Below are 17,670 nucleotides of genomic sequence, written 5' to 3'. Positions count from 1 at the left end.
AAGCGCGCGCACGGGACAAGCCCATAAGGCGAAGCCTAGACGGCGTAGCCTACATGAAATAGAACTCCCTCTCTCGTTACTAACTGTGGATGTTGCCAAGCTGTCACTCCGATCGAGACTGGCCAATAGAGACGTGTCTTACATCTTTCGGCGTAGGTCCCGCCCACGAGATTCAGCTCAACAGCAAACAAAGCTTTTTGATTCGCAAACAAAACTTTTGGATTCGCAAACAAAACTTTTGGATTTGCAAACAAAAATTATGGGTTTGCAAACAAAACTTTTGGATTCCCATTAATATTTTTTTTATCACATTAATTTATCTTGCAATAAAACATTTTTTGGTTGCAGCGTCGATAGTTTTGCTCTCAAATCTATATTTTGATTGCAGTGTGGAAAGTTTTGCTCTCAAACCTATTTTTTGATTGCAGTGTGGAAAGTTTTGCTCTCAAACCTATTATTTTTGATTGCATAATAAAGACACAAATCTACCTCCATAATCCCCCACCTGACTCTGATACCATCCACACCGTTTCAATTTTTTTAAGGAGGATCTTAGTGGAAGTTGGAGAAGGAGTTGATCTATCATTTAAGGGAGTCGTTTGTGCTGCTGTCATGTTGTTGGATTGGACATAGGCTATTACTGTACTTTGAATTTTAGAAATAAACAAAAAGATTTTTTTCTGACGTTTGTCCCAATTTGTGCGGCTCTTTTAATTGGGGCTTGAGGCCCCAATTAAAAACCTTTTTGTTTATTTCTAAAATTCAAAGTACAGTAATAAATTCAATCCAACAACATGACAGCAGCACAAACGACTCCCTTAAATGATAGACCAACTCCAACTCCAACTTCCATTAAGATCCTCCTTAAAAAAATTCTAACTGTGCGTATGGGTACCGAGTCAGGTGGGGGATTAGCTCAGATGGTAGAGCGCTCGCTTAGCATGCGAGAAGTAGCGGGATCGATGCCCGCATCCTCCAATATTTTTTAAAAAGCCAGAGTAACTGACCGACCTCATTAATGTGCGTCTCTCGTTTGCACTGTCAACTGCTTGTTACAACATGTCCCAGATACTCCAGCATCTATTTGTAGATTTAAATTTAATGTGTCCAGTAATGCAGACTGGGCGTCTCTTCATCCCATTGCCTTTATCCTTCTCAATCCCATTGAGCCTTTTATAAAGATCATATGGGATAGTAGCGGGATCGATGCCCGCATCCTCCATTTGTTTACCTGCAGAAAATGCAGGCGCCGTTCAGTGCCATGTTCATATATAGCCGCATGTCTTATCAGTCTCCTTCATATATGGGATACATCCAATATTCGGGGAAATGTTAAATCAACAGCACAGAGCCACCGCATTGTTCATATCCACAAGTTGACTATGTGTCAATATTTCTTTCATAACTAGAAATACAAAAAAAATCAATGTCGTCATAATTGTATTAACCTTATGCTGTAATTTAAAAAGTAAGGCAACTTTATTTCAATGTTCAAAGAAGGATCACGATTCAAAAGTGAGGGTGTAATTCCAGTACAGTACATTGGTTTGAACGGCAGGGGGATTAGCTCAGATGGTAGAGCGCTCGCTTAGCATGCGAGAAGTAGCGGGATCGATGCCCGCATCCTCCATACTTTTTCCCTCAGAAAATCGGCATCATTGTTCACCAAGATGTCGGATAGTGTAATGTTCATTTATAGGCTAATTATTTTCCAAGTCACGTTCATCTATACAGGTTTATTTCAATCAATTTGAATTTTAGCGAAAAAGTTAATTAATTTAAATCCTTCAATTAAACAGTGAAACTCGTACATTATATAGAGTCTTTACACCCAAAGTGAAATATTTCAAGCGTTTATTCGAATTAACATGGATGATTATGGTATACAACTGATGAAATCAATCAATCCTATGTTTTCCTTCAGAAAATTGGCGTCAAGTGGCCAGATCATGTTCATATGTGGCCGGATTCTTCTGTTTCCCAGTCACGTTACTGGTGCATAATACATTTGAAAATTTTAGCGTCACTGCGCTGGGTCGCTACAACACTATGGAAACATTAATTGATTTAAATTATTCAATTTAAAAGTCAAACTCATATTATATAGATTTATTAAAGCTAAAGTGAAAGAATTCAAGCACGTATTTGCTTCAATTTGAATGATTATCGCTCCTTGAAAACCCAAAATTCTGTATCTCAGAAAATGTGAATATTACGTTCCAGTAGGGCCGGTCGATCACAATGGAGAAACGATGGGAAACAATAAATATCATCCTTATAATGATAGTGATCTAGAAACAGAGTATTAGTGTTGGTGACAGTTTGGCAAAGTGTCGAGCATGTCAAGTGTAGCCTACATGAGTAGACGCAAAGCATAAATCCCTCTGCACACTTTGGCCCAGAAGCAGTCAAGAGCTATAACGTTGTAGGCCTAATCTATTTAAGCTGTTTATTGAGCAGATCACACGTGCATTGTTTTATATTTCCTACTAATTCCAATATGTAGTTATATGTAAATATAGACAAAGGACTGTCATACCCTTATCAAAACACATGGCAACGTTACTACCCAGAAACGACACATTACAACAACGGTAATGAACAACAACGTTACCGTTTGCAAGCAATCGGCAATGTCAACACCAACGGATGCAGCAGAAAATTTGTCAGATAACGGTAGGCCTACATCACGTCTAAAAATGCACACCTTACCTTTATTGAGAAATGGATGAATTCCGCGAAACAACGTGATTGGTTAAAAGTAAGCCGGAAAAAACGTGATTGGCTAATGTTGGGCTTACTTTGGGCTTACTTTGGCGGAACTGGCAGAACACAGTAATGCAGGAGGAAGGGAGCCAATTTTTGAGCCCCACACGCATGTGAAAAACACGGGAAATAAATACGGGAAAATATAGAATGAAGCAATAACATATAGGCCTATTTTGCCGTGCAGAAATATTCAGGCGATATCACTGTGCATTATTTGACGTTTCGAGTTATGTTCTTCCATTTCACCTGCCGTGAGTGGGATTCGATCCAGCGAGCTGCACAAGCAGCGATCTGTACATCAATACAATTAATACAATTAATCAATACACCCAATGACTTAAGTTTATTTCTGTTTCTGTTAATCACAATAAAATGTGTATTATTATCGACACTAAGTATATACTTATCTGACACTAAGTATTGTATAGGAACACAAGATGTAAAATGAACAAGTATTGTATAGGAACACAAGATGTAAAATGAACAAGTATTGTATAGAAACACAAGATGTAAAGTATTGAGAACCCACACACACGAACACACACACACACACACACGTTATGGCAGTCCATCGATTACGATGATGACGTTGCTCCAAATAGAAAGGAAGGACAATTATTGGGGTGTGTTGCGGCGATGCATAGCCAAGTGGCTGTGCAGGCCTATGCGGGATCCGCAGATTTTGCCACAAGAGAGACAAGGGTATGTGGCACTGGAGGGTGTGGGCACTGCAGCACGCTGATGCCTCAGTGCACGTCGCTGTATCCTCCTCTCTGTGGCTTGCTCCTGAAGGTGAGTAGTTCCCTGGTTGCAGGAGGAGCTCCAGGTGTTGCGATCAGCAGCCAGGGACTCGAGTGCAGTGGAATGTTGCACTGCTTCAGGAGGGTTTTGAGGTGATCCTTATAATGTTTTTTTGGACCCCCAGCAGATCTCTGGCCATCCAGAAGTTGGCCATAGAGGATTTGCCTGGGCAGGCGGTGGGCAGGCATACGGATCACATGCCCAACCCAGCGTAGGTGTTTCTGCGCAAGGAGCAGGGCGATGCTTTGTGTGTGGGTCCGGTCAAAGACCTCGGCATAGGGCACCCTGTCTTCCCAGGACACACCCAGGATCCTTTGCAGGCAACGGATGTGGAAGGCCTCTAGGGTTCGAAAATGCCTCTGGTAGGGTGTCCAGGTTTCCGAACCATACAGCAGTGTGGAAAGACACACTGCCCTGTACACAGCTGCTTTGGTGGAGGTGGTGAGGTTCCTGTTCTGGAAAACCCTGGCGCTAAGCCTGCCAAAGGCAGCGGAGGCCAGACCGATCATCATCGATGTTGCAGGAGGGGGACAGAATACTGCCTAGGTAGGTGAAGTGTGGGACGATGGCAAGGGGATGACCATCGAGGGTGAAGGTGGGCACACACGTTTGGGGGGTGAACTCCTGAGCAACTATTTGTGTTTTCTTGATGTTGATTTGGAGACCAATGGCGCTGTAGATGGAGGCGACCATATTCAGCGCATGCTGTAGAGATTCTGGTGAGTGGGCGAGGAGAGCACAGTCATCTGCATACTGTAGCTCTAAGATGTGTTGGGTGGTGGTTTTGGTGAAGGCTTGGAGGCGCCTAATGTTGAAGAGGTTGCCATCCAGTCTGTACTGTATCTGTACCCCATCAGAAGGGTCCAGGAGTTTGTGGGAGAGGAGGGTGACTGTGGAGAGGAATATGTTGAAGATGGTTGGGGCTAAAACACACCCTTGCTTGACCCCCACATCCACACTGAAGAATGGAGATTGTTGGCCACCAACACTCACACAGGCTTGCATCCCATCATGAAACTGCCGCAAGATGTTTCTGAACTTTGGTGGAACCCCCAGCTTCCCCAGCACTTCCCACAGCAGTTCCCGGTTTACCGTGTCGAAGGCCTTGGACAGATCAATGAAAGCTAGGTACAAGTTTTTGCAGTGTTCTCTGCATTTTTCCTGTATCTGTCTAGCAGCAAAGATCATGTCTGCGGTACTTCGCTGTTGCCTAAAGCCGCACTGGGTCTCCGGTAGGATGTTATTGGTAGCATGAGATGCTAGTCGAAGTAGCATGATCCGTGCGAGCACCTTACCGGCAACTGACAAAAGGGAAATGCCTCTGCTATTACCGCAGTCTGCTTTGTCTCCTTTGCGCTTAAAGATTGTGATGATGTTGGCATCCTTCCAATCTTGCGGGATGACTTCAGATGACCAAATGTCAATGATCAGATGGTGTAATCTGCGGGTGAGGAGGTATCCGCAATGCTTCAGGATTTCTGCCGGGACTCCATCAAGGCCTGGGCTCTTGTTGTTCTTCAGGCCAGCGATGGCTTTTCGTACCTCAGCAAAGCTGGGGGAGGAGTCTAGATCAGTGACGGTTGGCGGGCATGGGAGGTCGGCAAGTGTGTCCATCCTGGTTGGATATGAGGTGTTCAGCAGGGTGTTGAAATGCTCAGCCCATCTGTCCAGGATCTGTTGTTTGTCCTTGTACAGGATGGTACCATCTGCTGATCTGACCGGGGTTATGTTCTTCCTCTGTGGGCCATAAATAGCCTTGATGGAGTCATAGAAAGCGTGGGAGTTGTTGGTGTCCGCGTGATGCTGTATCTCGTGGGCTTTCTTTGTCCACCAGTCATTCTTCATGGCTCTGAGGGTACGCTGTGTTTCAGCCCGGATGTTGTTGAAGCGGGCCTTCAGCGAGGTGGATTGGGGGTTGGAAAGGTGAGCTGCAAGGGCCTTGTGTTTTGCCTGAAGTAGGTTGTGGATACCTGGTGCACTGTTGTCGAACCAGTCTTTGTGTCTCCGTCTGGTGTACCCTACAGACTCTACTGCCGCCCGGTGAATAGCGGTGCGTAGGGTACTCCAGGTGGTGTTGACGTCTGGATCAGCTGGTGTTTCAGGGATCTTGGACAGCTGTAAGGCGATCTGTTCCCTGAGCTGGTTGACTGAGTGCGGGGACTTCAATGCATCACAATTGAGCTTCCTGCAGGGTGGTGTTTTCCTCAGTGGTGGACGGAGTTCCAGGGTGAATTTGGCTCTGATCAGGCGGTGATCAGTCCAACAGTCTGCTCCACGCATGGCTCTGGTAACTCGCACCTCCTTCCTGTCAGCTTGGCGGACAATGATGTAATCAAGGAGGTGCCAGTGTTTAGAGCGGGGGTGTTGCCAGGAGGTCTTAAATTTGTTCTTCAGTTGGAACAAGGTGTTAGTGATGACCAACTGATACTCAGAGCAGAGAGTGAGGAGGCGAAGACCATTTTCATTGAGTTTACCAACACCGTGCTGCCCAAGCACATCCTTCGATAACACACCGTCAGAGCCCACTCTCGCGTTAAAGTCCCCGAGGAGAATGAGCTTGTCGGTGGAGGGTGTTTTATTTATGGCGGAGTGCAGGGAGGCATAGAAGAGTTCCTTGCACTCGGGGTCAGCATCCAGTGTTGGGGCATATGCACTGATGAGGGTGGCATGACGGTTGTTGGTGAGGGGAATGCGCCAGGTCATCAGTCTTTCACTGATGCCGACTGGGGATTCTGGGATCCTCTGAAGTAGGCTTGACCGCACAGCAAAACCTACACCATGCGGGAGCCTTCTGGAAGCCCCCTCCAGAAGAAGGTGTAGCCTTCTCCCACCTCTGTTATAGAATCCTCGCCATGGAAGCGGGTTTCGCTAAGAGCTGCGATATCAATGTTGTATCTCTGCAGCTCGTGTGCAACCAGCGCTGTTCTTCTTTGGGGATGAGAGGAGTCAACGGGCAAAGTGTGCGGATCAGTGTTAATTTCGTTAACGAAAAATATGACGAAAAATGTTCGTCAACTACCTTTTTTCCATGACGTTGACGAGACGATGACGAGCTAAAAATAGATCGTTGATAATAAAAACTATGACGAAATGTAAGTTTAGTTTTCGTTGACGAGACGAGACAGGACGAAAATGTTGGTGGTGTGCTCTTGGACATTCAAAATGCATGATATTTGCCCCCAACTGTGCCTCTCTGTCAGTCAAAATGCATCTACTGTCATTGGTTGAATTGGTTGAGCGATGTGCGCATAGCTTGAACCTGCCACCTTGAACCAGTCAGGTGCTGCTGATGTCCGAATATCAGAGCGACGGCGATTTACGACAACCAGTTAAAGGTCCCATGACATGAAAATCTCACTTTATGAGGTTTTCTAATATAAATATGAGTTCCCCTAGCCTGCCTATGGTCCCCCAATGGCTAAAACTTGCGTTTGGTGTAAAACGAGCACTAGCTGTTCTGCTCGCCTTTGAAAAAACGGAGGCTCAAGTGCGCTGATTTGGAATGTCTGTATTCATGACGTCACCAAGAATCTCAGCTCCTCCCCTTACTCTGCCTGGCCCGCCCAGAGACGTTGGCCCGCCAATGAGACTCGACCGTGCGAGCGCCGTGTGTGTGTGTGTGTGTGTGTGTGTGTGTGTGTGTGTGAATACACACACTGTAACGCAAGTGTTTCTTGTCGGTTCTTTATCGTGTCTTGTATTTCCACAACGAGACTGTTGTGGGGGTTATCTGAGCCATGGTTGAGAAGGAATTGGGGGAAAGGAACTTTGGCTTTGACTCGCTGAAGTACATGAACTGCTACATGCCGCCGGTTGCCGCGAGCCGAGGCACCATCGCCCGGCAGCGGGCAGCAGGCAGCGCCCGGTTCAGTCGACTTCAGGTTGATGTGAAAGTGGAAGAACCAGAGACGTCGCAGAACCCGACAAAGTCGTTTGTGATTCATAATATCGTCTGGAGGCGCACACAGCTTTTGGCCGTGATAATATGTATTAAATTATATAGATTTCTATGTATTATATTATATTATTTAGATATAGAGCTCCAGGACTGTAATGCAAGTGTTGTAGGCCTACACTTCCTTATTATTTGGATAACCGTTCTGCTTTTAGTGTTATGGCGCATAACACGTCGGACTCTCGTCTCTGGTATTTCTACAACGAGACTCGTATTGGGGGTTATCTCAGCCATGGTTGAGAAGGAATTGGGGGAAAGGAACTTTGGCTTTGACTCGCTGAAGTGCATGAACTGTGACATGCCGCCGGTTGCCGCGAGGCACCATCGCCCGGCAGCGGGCAGCCGGCAGCAGGCAGCGCGCAGCCGGCAGCAGGCAGCGCGCAGTTCAGTCGACTTCAGGTTGATGTGAAAGTAGAAGAACCAGAGACGTCGCAGAACCCGACAAAGTCGTTTGTGATTCATAATATCGTCTGGAGGCGCACACAGCTTTTGGCCGTGATAATATGTATCAAATGATATAGATTTCTATGTATTATATGATATTATTTAGAATATAGAGATCCAGGACTGTAACGCAAGTGTTGTACACTTCCTTGTTATTTGGATAACCGTTCTGCTTTTGGTGTTATGGCGCATAACACGTCGGACTCTCGTCTCTGATATTTCTACAATGAGACTCATATTGGGGGTTATCTCAGCCAAGGTTGAGAATGAATTGGGGGGAAGTAACTTTGGCTTTGACTCCCTCAAGAACATGAACCACGACATGGAGGAGAAAGGGATTGTTGGCGGCGAATGTCTCCCGCTTGAGACCCGCTGAGGGACCACCGCCGGAGGCGGAGGTGCCTAAGCGCTGCCCGGCAACGACCCCTTTCTCCTCCTTGTCGCGGTTCAGTCTACTTCACATTGATGAGGACGTTGAAGAACCAGGAACGTCGGAGAACCCAACGCGGTCGTTTGAGATTCATAATATCGGCTCACACAGCTATGGCCGTGATAATATATATTATATGATATAGATATCTATGTAGGCTATATGATAATATTTAGATATAGAGCTCCAGGACTCCCGTGTGTTCTAGAATATTTACAGAACACGGCTAAAGGCTGTGCGCCTCGCCATTGCGATACATCCACTGTAAACAGAGCGCATGGTGTGGCTGCAAGCTGCTCAGGGCCACACCCCCACCCTCCTCCTTGACCCGCCTCGCTCCTCCTCATTTGCATTATAGCTACAGACACCAAAACAGCGCATTTAGGGGAAGCTCAATGTGCGACTGGCTCGGAGTGGCTGTGCACAACGTCTGAATTTCGGGAACGTCTTTGAATACTGTGTTAGTTGCCCACTAATACCTATATTAAAGAATACATCAAATAGCATGTCATGGGACCTTTAACACATGATGGCAAGTTCAGCACAAAAAGCATTTGGTCGGAAACAAAGATTAGATATATGGACGCACTTTAGTTATAACTCAGCAGAAAGAAAAACGCAATGCACCGTACTAACGGGAGATGGAGAGATGCCCTGTGGCTTCAAGTTAGGTGGGAAGAACACAACCATCCTCAAGAGACACTTGAAGGCGCACCACCCTGATATTTTTGACAAGGTAAGTTAGTTAACTGTAATGTTAACATCACACAATCACATAATTTGAATCTTCAAAATCTATACTTGATATCTTCTTATATGTAAGGGATAATGTCCGTCCGAGTAGGGCTTTGACTTTTGGCCAAAAATCATATCGAAGTTCGTTTGTTTATTAATATTAATATTCGAATATTTATTAATAATATTTTGACCATTAAATGCCTTCAGTAAGACCTGGATTGGGCTTCGCAGGATTTGTTTAGCGTATAAGGCCTACATAACTGCTATGACGCCCAATCATTTTGTGAAAGTATCACTCCGCGCCTTGAAGTGGAAAGTGTCAAAGAATACAACCGTATTTTTACTAGTGTGTGTGTGTGGAGTCATTTTGCCATAATTTTAACAGTTGTATAAAAGCAATAGCACAGTTCACTGAAGCCTAAAATCGGCGAGTGAACTACTCCATAGGATAAATTGCCGGCGAACCGCTCTATCGGAGCCTTCTCTCTGAGGGACGCTAAAGTGCGTTGCATAGCGACCGTCGATTCATAGCGGCAGCCAGGAGGGACTACTTTTTGGTAGTCTTTAATAAAACGGCTACTTTGACTTTCTTGGTTTCTTTTTAAATGTAGTGTGTCTATGACTTTCGTTTCAGCATATCAGTAACCGTTGTATAAAAGCAATAGATCACTTCAGTCAGTGGCATGTGCTCATTATACCACTGTGAAGGGGGTCGCCGGCCCTCCGCTGCGCGTCGCGGCCGGACAACGCCCCTTAACAGTGGTATAATGAGCACATACCACAGCCTGGCGTGATCTATTGCTTAATTATACCATGTCACTTGCCAAAGAAAATAAATTAAGACCATTCATTTATATTTTCATGCGTTTTGCAATCCAAATATAAAGTTTTTGACAAGCCATAATTTAGTTTCCCTGGTAACGCCTGAGTAGTCCGCTCCGCTAGAGACCAAACGTTATGCATTGTACATATTTATAATTTGAAACTCGTTCCAGCCTTTATACCACAAATACTATAGGGTCTATGCTAGCATATAACCACGTTTTCAGATTACAGTTTACTGCGTTTTTCAAAATTAACCAGCTCTCGTTTTGAAGGCTGAACATACGATTTGACTGGAATTTATTAGCAAAGTAATATCTTAAAGGGATTAGTCTACAGGAGTAATTGTATCTTTTGATTTTTTTCCTCACCTAGATCCCAGAGACGAGTATTCCTTAACAGCAAACTGGTGCAAAAAATGTGGGGGTGCAATTATCGATCACAGCAGTGTTCACCTCAATATCAAAATATAAAACTGACTCGCTGGAACAAAGTGTTAAAGAAAAGGCGATTGCGCAATGGATTGCACGCACAGGTCTACCTGTCCGCACTATTGAGGATGAAGATTTCGTCCTCATGATGAAGACCATAGACAAGAGGCTGACCATTCCGAAGAAAACTAAAATAAACAACTTGATCGACCAGCTTTATATTGCTGAAAAACAAAAATTTAAAGAGAGACTCGCCACGGCATGCAGAACAACAATTTGTATTGACATATGGACAAAAAAAGGACTTACAGCGTCATTCCTCGCAATTAGTGCCTGTTACTTTTGTACTCAGGAGAACAAACCCCAGCACATATTGTTGAAGCTTGACCAGATCTCCCACCCACACACTGCAGAGTGTATAAAGACTTGACCGATGCACTGAGGACTGGGGAATACCAAAAGACAAAATTCTGACAGTCATAACCGATAATGGAAGCAACATGGTTGCAGCGTTCAAAAACGATGAACATGAGCCCAGCAGCTCTGAGGACTCAGAGGAGAGTGATGAAGACTCTGATGTTGTCGAGGAGGAACAAAGGTAAATTCTATTAGTTTGTAGACGTTAACATTTTCAGTAGTAGGCTATAATTATGTCTGTTATTGAGCTATGCTTATTGTCTTTTAGCATTAAAGATGTGTGTTACACATTGTTTATTGCATTGTGTTGCTCATGGCAATTGAATTTCCTCTAGAAGATTAATAAAGTATCTGTCCTTTTCTCTGTTTGTCTTATCTATCTAGGTACGGAGCCATGGAGAGGACGCCCTGTGTTGTACATACACTGCAACTCGTGGTGAACATGATCCGGAAAGATCTTAGTGTCAATCGACTCCTTGACAAAGCTCGAGTACTCGTCAGGCTCTTCCGCAAGTCGTCTGTGGCGATTGAGCAACTGCTGCAGCTGTGTGGACTCACTCTGGTCAAAGACTGCCTCACTAGATGGTCCAGCACATACCTGATGATATCACGCCTTGTCCAAGTGAAGGACTCAATTCTTCAGGTAGCTGATGGGATGGGCTGGGACTATCTTCTACCGAGTGAGTGGCTGAGGCTGACTGCTCTCAGAGATCTGCTCCTCCCCTTTGCTGAGCACACCAAGATGCTCCAGAGTGACACAATGTCCTTATCCCTGGTGGTGCCCGCCCTCCTGGACCTGAGCGCTCACCTGTGTGAGTTCCCCCAGGATTCGAGCTACAGGGACCTAGCTTCCCTGGCTCACAAGATGAAGGCAAACATGGACAAACGCTTCAGCTGCTTTCTTGATCCAAGTGATCCAAAGTTCTCACCCCTGACTACTGCTGCATGCTTCCTCGACCCAACAGTCTCACTCACACTCATTGAAAATGATGACGAACAAATTCAGGAGCTTCTGAGAAAAGCAAAAGATTACATTGCTGAAATGGTGTCACCAGTAATACAGGAGGAGGAGGAGGCTGATGAAAATGAGCAGGAAGAAGAAAGAGGAGAGGCACCAGAGGCAAAGCGGCCGAGATTTAGATTCCTCTTAAAAGCAAGTGCAAGCCGCCGGCCATCTAGCCTCTCAAAGCCCTGTGTCAGGCAGGAAATTCAGAAATTCATGGGGCAACTGTCAGAAGTTGAACCGATAAACGAAGAGACTGCCCTTCAGTATTGGGCTGCACAAGGTTACGTTTATCCAAGCCTAAAACCTCTTGCCTGCGATCTCCTGGCAATGCCAGCATCTCAAGCACTTGCTGAGCGAGTTTTTAGCATTACAGGTGACCTCAGTCGTGGTCGTCGAAATAGAGCAAGAGTCATTTTAGAGAGAGGCGCTTTCCTCAAACTGAATCGAGATCCGATTCAGTAGTAAATTCATAAAGCAACATCACTTCACTTCATAGTGAAGGCAGTGGTGCGCAGTCTCTGACCTCACTGTCTTGGCTCCCCCCGACATACTCCAGTGGCATGCAAAGCACGACAACCTTCAGTGGAAGGGAGTTGCAGAAGACTGCCAGAACACCGGCCTGTTGGTGACTGCCTAATGTGGGTTATCTCCACAGGTTCTTGATCAGAGTGTCCTTCTCCTAGATGGGTTGCCTGCCATGGCTATGAGCCCCATCTGCCCATGCTATTTACCCATAGGCTGGGGCAGTGGTTGAGAGGCGCCAGGGCGTGTCCACACACCGGTGGGCCTGCACGCCTTCTCTCTGGGGCCTACTGCTGCTCCGAGATCTCCTACAGTTTAGCCTGGGACTGCGAGGTACCCAGTTACCGTGTGAGGCCACGAGGAGGCACTGTAGGAGTCTTGGTGGTGGAGAGGCTATGTACCGGCAGGAGGAGACTTACGCGCTCTGCTCCTCTTTCACCCAAAACAGAGGCTGGGGTGACACACACACACACACACACACACACACTTTCTTTTCTTGGTGGTTGTCTTGTGCAAAGTGCACAGCGTTTTGCACATGGCCTCAACCAAGCGGCTCGTGGCAGGCCACTGAGCTGGCCCCCCAGGATGTCCTATCAAGCAGCGCTTTACACTCTCCACACCCGGCGTGAATCCAGACCGCTTGGGAGCCTTAAAACACTCGCTCCTGATGACGAGGCTGGTAGTTGACCCGCTTCTTGTCGCAGTCAGGGAGAGCTCTCCACAGCTGGATGACCTGGGTCACCTGCAGTTGAGTGAGGTAAGATGCCTCACGGAGACCTACCAGAAAAGCAGCGAGGTCCTGGACTTTGTCCCACCCAGCGACCCCGTTCGGTCCATGACTGCTCCCTAATAAATGGATTGATTAGTAGTAATAGTAAATGGGAAATAAAATGTAATTGAGTTTAATTTGAAATAGCCATTAAAGGGTCTTACCTGAGCCTCGTCGGACTGTGCCGATTGGCGCCGAAAGACTGGGTATGCGTACATTTTCTGAAAGAAAATAAGAAAAAAGAACAGCAAGTACCTGTATATTGTTACGTATTTTAAGCACATAAGCTGCCCCCACATAGCCACTAGGAAGGAGGATCGGACACACAAGCTGCATTGCCCTCACATAGCCACTAGGAAGCAGGATCGAACACATAAGCTGCAATAACTGCTCCAGCCACAGATGACAGCACCATTAGACAGGTGAGGAGGGCGGAGCATTACGTCACACCGGCCACGCCCACTTCACATAGGCCACGCCCACTTGATAAAACCCAGCGCAGAGTTCAGATTTAGACCAGAGCTGATAGGCAGACCCGCGGAGAGACTCGGGCCTAAAGCCCCGTTTACACGAAGGGAAAACGCAGATATTTCCTCCAAACTTTTTTATTTTTTCTGAAAACGCCGGTTATGTGTTGCCGTGTCAACAGGTCGAAACGGGGTTTTAGGTTCTGAAACGTCACATTATGCGCCAGGAAATGCTTAACGTCATATGAGCGCCCTATGTTTACAGTTTGTTTGTTACAGGAAGACGCTCATGTTATTCGTTGTTGTTGATTCTGAGGATTCGGATTGGCTTGCATGGCTTTATCCTTCTCCCTACACTGCCGCCCATAGGTTTGACATAGTTATAATGGCGCTCGATGGCGTATTTACAGGGTTGCTGAAGGGAAAAACGGTCTGTCTAGTTACTGGACCAGATGAAATGAGACGGAGAGGTAATAAAGTCTGTCGGCACGAGGACCTTGGATTTATTAAGTAAAGTGGCAACGGTTATACAGAGTCATAAGCGTGAGAAATCGAATATGTCTAATGAAGGGAAAAACGGTCTGTCTAGTTACTGGACCAGATGAAATGAGACGGAGAGGTAATAAAGTCTGTCGGCACGAGGACCTTGGATTTATTAAGTAAAGTGGCAACGGTTATACAGAGTCATAAGCGTGAGAAATCGAATATGTTTAAGTCCCTAATCAGCGCTGATGGTTCGTCCGGAGCTTCGCCTCCGTGGAAGGTCTGCTTCAGAAGAAGGTGAAGAGTCTCTGTGTGATACAGTCTTATGCTGTATCTCCTTGTGATGAGGTGTGTGCGTTTGAGATGTGTGTGGTTCTGTGTGTTTTTACTTGACCTTGGCTCCCAGGCACTAGTGTATGCATGCATATCTTCTTGTGTTCCTCCTCACGGGGGAGAGCTTCAGAGCATCTCCTGTTGTGGTCCTCCCGTTCTTGAGGATGACTGGTGCATTGTCTGAGTGTCTACCATCTGCCAGCCTGGGAAATGGGGCCTTCGGCTCCGGCCTTGACCTGACTATATTCTCATGTATGTGTTATGTGTTAAAAGTTGACTATATTGTAAGGTGACTGCCATGTGATGTGCTCATTAAGCTAGGGTAGGAGTTAGCTATATTTATAATGTACATGTGATGTACTCAGCAGGTTATTTTGCCCAACATATCCCCCTCAAGTCGTCGCAAGATGACTTTTACTCATTAGGGGTACGAGGGATAGGACTCCAGCGCGGGACTACCATTATAACAATATTAGAAATAACAGAAAGAAGGCAAATGACCATAAAAACAAATAACCATGAGCCTGGGATGAAAACAGCTCGCTGGACCGGGTGTATGGGGAACCACTTGGGAGAAACGCCACCCATGCTTCAGGCATGGGCATGCCATACACACCCCACCTAGGGGGTGGCATCCACCCCGGCCCTACATTGCGAGCAAACAATACCAACAATAATAGTAGCAGATAATACACAAAAAATACCATAAACATACAATAATACAAAAAACAAACACCAAAAAACAACAACCAACAACAAAGCTGGCCACATAACAAAACCAACACCAAACCATAACAATAACAACAAAATGCAACAATAAAACAAACTCCAAACATAACAACAAAATGCAACAATAAAACGAACAGTAAACAATAACAATATAAAAATGCAACAATCACACAAATACTACACTAACGATCACAGGAAAGAAATGTAACCACGAAACGTGTCCCTAAATAATAGCGAAGATATGAGGCGGATAACGAATGGCAATCCCCCTCAACCCATCCCTGTGGGTTGAGGGGGATGTGTGGTCCACATCCTTAGAGGACCACACACTAAGGATGTGAGGAGGAGTTGACCGGTCGTGTTACAACAAGCAATCACACGCATGGGGCATCCAGGGTAGGCTCGGGGCACGGGAACAACTGAAACCATGGAATAGTCCTGAGCGTCATCATGGGCAGGTGGTCGCAAGGCGCCACCTGAGCATTAGACCCTTTTATTCAACTGCGCTCAGGACCTCATCTGATAAACGGGCAATCAAGGCCCCTGGAATCTCGCCCGTGTGTATCCCCGAGCTCCATCTAGTGGGACAGCGATATAAACAACAACATTTACGTTCCCGGCGTCGGTTGCGTAGACGCGGGCATAGATATGGGAGCGGCTAAAAACAGTGAAGCGTACAGAAGCGAATACAGCCAGGGGCGCCCTCAAGCCTTAAGGGAACGGGCCACAGCCCCTGGTACCGGAACGCAGATCCCTGGTCCGGGCGACGTGGGTGCATCAGGTGGGAGGGGGGTGGTGCCGTTGGCGGGGACGGGAATGGGGCAGCCCACCTGGAGAGGTTACTAGCACGTCACAGGCGGGGGGGGGAGAGAGGGAAGGGGTGTCGCGGTGGGGTGTCAGCCGACGGTGATGGAAACAGGACGCCGGGGCCGTGCATCTGGAGAGGCCACTCGCACTCACGGGTAGAAGTCCGGCTCGGCGGGGACACAGTCGTCGGCGGGGGCTGGGAGTGTCTCTTCGGAGGCGTAGGTTGGGAGTGTGTAGGGGAGTTGTACTCAAAGTCAAAGGGTGCAAGGTGAGGGAGGCCATACTCACAGTCAAAGTTTGCACAGGAAATACAGACCACTGTCAACAATTAATGATTGGTAAATGAATGATGAAATAGTAAAGCAATAATAAATCAAATAGTAAATCAATAAGTAAATCCAAGAGGGCATACAAATAGGTGTAACCATAAACAAAATAAGAATCAAAATCACAACAAATAACTCTAAATATACGTGACGCAAAGTCCTACACTTTCAGCATGCATTGAAAGTCAACACCACAAAAATTATCAGGGGATCTTCATGTATTGGTGCGCTGCATGGCGTGGGGGCTCATGGACAATGGTGCAGGGGGTCTATTCTATGTTCTCCAGCCAGATCAGGTCGGGCCCCTCTGGTGGTCCCTCGTCCAAACTCTCTGGTGTATACTCGATCCCCAGGTAAGCTTGGATGGCACCTGCTGCACCTGTAGCGCCCATCGCTCATTGGGCTCTCCATCCATCCTGTGAAGGGGTCATTAATGCCGGAGCTCTCTGCCAACTCTAATCTGAGGGACTGTAACCCTGCCAGCACCCTGGCCACCGACCCATCCAGTGCTGTGTTATTGGGGATAAAAGTACAACATGTCTTTATCATCCCACACACCCCTCCTTGCTCTGCCAATAGCATATCTATATCTATATAGTCCCTTGACCTTATCCGTGGAAAAATTTACAAACCGTTGCTGATTATAGTATATATTATTTATCCAATCAACATTTTTGTTAATAGTGGACCACCAAAACAGGACTGATTCAAACCCTGCTGAAATTTGATTGCATCATCCTTGGGTAGTTGGTCGGCTCCGGGCGTTTCTGCATCTGGCTCCTCCTCTGGCCCTGGAACTTTGTGTTTCTCTTGCTGGAATTACAAACTTATGTACAACAGTTAGATGTTCAAACATATTTTCCTTAATTCTATTTCTAATTACTCTAATGGAAGTCCCTTTTGGGACCCTCGAATGTTAAGTGAAGGCATGGGTCGACCCGTAGTGCATTAGTCCTTTAATTTAGTACTCTAATTTAATTCTGTTAATCTTTGTCTGAAGCGTCCCATTCCTCTTTCCACCATACCTTGTGGTTGAGGATTGGGGTGTAATCTAGTCTTTATTTGACATGCAAATGTTGAATCACTTGTTTGAGTGTTCTCTGAACAAACGTTTTGTCTGAGCTTATTTCTGACGGAATTCCAAACCTTGTCTTGACTTCTCAAGTCAGAAACTTGATTACTGTAGTCCCACTTTGGTCTTTTGATGGGATGGCTTCTACCCATCTGTTGAACACTGTATTTCACACTCATTCAGCTGGATGTCAATCATTGTTTGCAAGTATGGTGAAGAAAAACCTTGTTTTCTAATTATTGGGTGTCAAGCAACTATGTTGCGAGATAACCTATTGTTTTCGTACGAATTCTTATTATTATTATTATTATTATTATTATTATTATTATTATTATTATTATGCTGCCAT

General features: G+C 46.0%; 2 non-coding genes across 2 annotated transcripts; both read left to right on the top strand.

Annotated features, from left to right (window-relative positions):
- Positions 1 to 905: 905 nt before the first annotated feature.
- trnaa-agc (transfer RNA alanine (anticodon AGC)) lies at positions 906 to 978 on the top strand. The gene has a single exon. It is a non-coding gene; the product is annotated as a tRNA-Ala (tRNA).
- A 579-nt stretch (positions 979 to 1,557) lies between these two features.
- Positions 1,558 to 1,630, top strand: trnaa-agc (transfer RNA alanine (anticodon AGC)). The gene has a single exon. It is a non-coding gene; the product is annotated as a tRNA-Ala (tRNA).
- Positions 1,631 to 17,670: the final 16,040 nt, after the last annotated feature.

The sequence above is a fragment of the Gadus morhua genome, chromosome 10, assembly GCF_902167405.1.
Source record: "Gadus morhua chromosome 10, gadMor3.0, whole genome shotgun sequence".
Lineage (NCBI taxonomy): Eukaryota > Metazoa > Chordata > Actinopteri > Gadiformes > Gadidae > Gadus > Gadus morhua.
This window is presented reverse-complemented; position numbering and strand designations above follow the sequence as displayed.